General features: G+C 41.0%; 1 protein-coding gene across 1 annotated transcript in view; it reads left to right on the top strand.

Moving 5' to 3' along the window:
- The first annotated feature begins 1,176 nt into the window (after positions 1 to 1,176).
- The window catches only part of LOC131887136 (FMRFamide receptor-like), a 5,370-nt gene continuing 3,548 nt past the window's right edge, over positions 1,177 to 2,998 (top strand). The window contains exons 1-2 of the mRNA XM_059235666.1: positions 1,177 to 1,213; positions 1,703 to 1,864. The gene's annotated coding sequence lies outside the window, so the exon portion shown is untranslated. The remainder of the gene's footprint in view (positions 1,214 to 1,702; positions 1,865 to 2,998) is intronic.

The following is a 2,998-nucleotide window of genomic DNA, read 5'->3' as shown; positions in this document are numbered from 1 at the left end:
ACATGAATGCGCAAATCCTCTTTTGATAGTTAATTGCAGCAAGAGGACTAGCTCGTTTATTTTGACCTAAGCCATTTAACGCATAAACCTATGCTTGATTAGCAATACAAAATCGAAAATAATGTGTTTCAAATTTCATCTATTCTTGACATGTATCTTTTAAAATAACCCTGAAACTATCACTTCATGTTAAGCCCTTCTGCGTCCATCATTTTGGTATGAGATATGCCAGAGACAATGTGGTTGAGGTGACCTCACGCGATCAAATACCAATCTGATAAGGAAATTGTATTACAAAATTGCCGACAATTGTTACTTTGGTTAGGAGCGTGAACAGGTTTCCCCTTATTTTGTTCCTCACTATGCAAGCTAGCGGTTACAGGGTTGCACCAACAACCAACTTAACACAGACTTTCTCAACATTCATTGAGAACTGTGATCTGAGAACCTCCAATCTTACTCTAGAGGGCCTCCATCATATCTGATGTTTACCATTGATTGCTTATTGCAGATTGCTTATTGAAGATCTGACCAGGCCCAGAATGTTTTGCTCTCTTACACACCACACCCCTTAACTCCTCAAAATCAGCACATACCACTTCCACCCCTGGTCCTGGCCAAAGTGCATTAGGAGTCAGAGAACTGGACATCTTACAAGCCCTAAAGACTGATGCACAGTTGTCAATAAAGCTCAGAAAATAAAAGTCTGTTTAGTTGGCCTTATTTGCAATATGCAATACGGGCCATTACTTCCAACGTCATACAACCCAAACGAGATGAGGAAGGGGCCCGGTAGATTGCTAAATGAACTAATCGAAACATGCCATTAACGCAATTTCTTTTTCGGGCATTTTGTGACCTGGATCACTAATTTTACATAAAAATGGATAAAATTATCCAAAAGCAACTCAAACGCATTAAATGTCAATGAAAAGGAATCGGCCTATTCAGACATTTAGGCAAGCGCTGGTACCAGCAGACAAGCTTGCCTGCCATTGTCAGTGATGCAAAATTAGCGTTTCAAACTGGTTTTAACGAAAATGATCTTTCCTCATAAAGCAAAGTGAAAGAAGGGTCAGCTTCTTTAAAACGTGTTTGAAGCCCCAAAATTGCATCGCTGCCACGGGTACCAGGAAACAAATGAACCTGCCAGAGCTTGCCTAAACGTCCCCATATCTGACTCACAAAGCGCCGTCTGAAGTGCTGTCCGAAGGTAAATCATTTTTCATGTAGCGTGGAAATCTGATAGAGGTTCAGTGCTATTTTCAAAAGTGCCCGTCAAAAGCAATAATAATCTGATACAAATGTTCGGGAATTATCTAACAGCGTGTCCAGTCTTATTGTTCTAATTGAAGTCGGTAATGAGCTGAATGAATGTATTGGAGTAGCCCCAATTACGACATTGCCTGTAAAATAAGGGCTATGAGTGAATGGTTTTAAACCTCTTATGAAACAAGCAAACCTCGACGGAAAGTTTTGGATTCATTTTCCGTCTGGCTGAACAAATAATTCACAAGCCTATTTGCTGGGCCTAAAAAGAGCAAGGATATGAATAGTGATGAGATGGCTTCTCCTCTATTGCTCGGCGTACCTCTCTAATGGTACCCAACAGACATCATAATAATAATTGATTCAATATTGGTTGGAATAGATTGGGGTACTGTTCAGTTACTACGTGACATATTTTTTCCAATCTCTTCAGACGACATTTCATTGTCGACCATATCAACTACCTTTCCTCGTTTTCCGAAATCAGACTCTCCCTTCAAATCCTCCGATTTGGACAAACAAGAACAGAATTTGGTTTCCATTCAAACGAATGACTAATTTCAAGCAACGCTGTGCTTCCAAAATCGCAAATCAAGTACGTATTGAAAAAACAGAGAGTCTTGGGCTCTTTGATCTCAAATTTAATCATAAGGACAAAGAAAAAGAGAGGCCAAAATAGTGAATCGGGAAAAATCTGGAGCTGTTTTTGTAGGCTGTCGACGGAGAAGCCAATAATCCCGTGCCTCTATTCAACCCAAGTCGAGCTCGGTTTCCATTTTTCAAACTTGTGCACCCAAGCGTTGTTTATGGCACCGAAAAGGGAACGCATTTCCATCCAAATACTATTTGTTTCCTTGGTCGGCGGTGCCCATGGGAGGTTCTTTTTCGTCGATCGGTCCTGGGGATATCTGTATCCGGAACATTTAACCGGTTCATGTCGCAAACATTCTATTGGTTTATCAGAATTTGCTTGTACGTCCATGGTTGCGTTTTGATCAAAATTCAATTTAGCCATTGTTTGCGGGATTTTAAAGTTATAAGAACGTACTCTCCGTATAAGTAAAAACTCTACGTAGATACGCTTGCTAAATACTTTTTCATTGGAACATGGTTTGGTTCTTCATGCAAGCAAAATTTGTGTTTATGCTTAAAAAAACGCTTGTTAAGCCATAATTTTAAAAAGAGAGCGAGAATATCTTTGAATAATCCCCTGCTCTATGAATGTGGCTCTAAAAAAAATAATTCAATGTATTGTAAAATGCATACGGCAATTTGTGTCTGCTCAACACTGTATGTTTCATTTAAGCGATGGGGTATGCTTGAACGATCGGCATTCATCCATCGGTTAGAGCAAATTAAACATTGCTGAGACGGCCCTTTTCTCTTTAAATCATATTTGGCTGCGGCACGACGGGCTATCCAATCCCACCTCTACATATGATCTCTTTTCACAATCCTTTCCGCGATGGGACTCACTTCCCGCTTTCCTTTTTTCCCTCTCCTCCTTCTCCTTTTTCCCTTATACAGTATCTCCCCCTCTCTGTAGAGCTCTCTCTCTGTCGCTCCCAGATCTTCTCCTCTACGTGCTTAGGGGGCCCTTTCGTTTGTCCGTTCCTTCGATCGTCTGACATCTTGGGTAGAGGGTTGAGCTAAAAGCCGGGAATTGTTGCTGTCTCTTCGTTGGTGTGAGGATTGCGCAGATTGCTCGCCAAAAAACCACGAGAGCCTC

This window comes from Tigriopus californicus, chromosome 9, assembly GCF_007210705.1.
Source record: "Tigriopus californicus strain San Diego chromosome 9, Tcal_SD_v2.1, whole genome shotgun sequence".
NCBI lineage: Eukaryota > Metazoa > Arthropoda > Copepoda > Harpacticoida > Harpacticidae > Tigriopus > Tigriopus californicus.
This window is presented reverse-complemented; position numbering and strand designations above follow the sequence as displayed.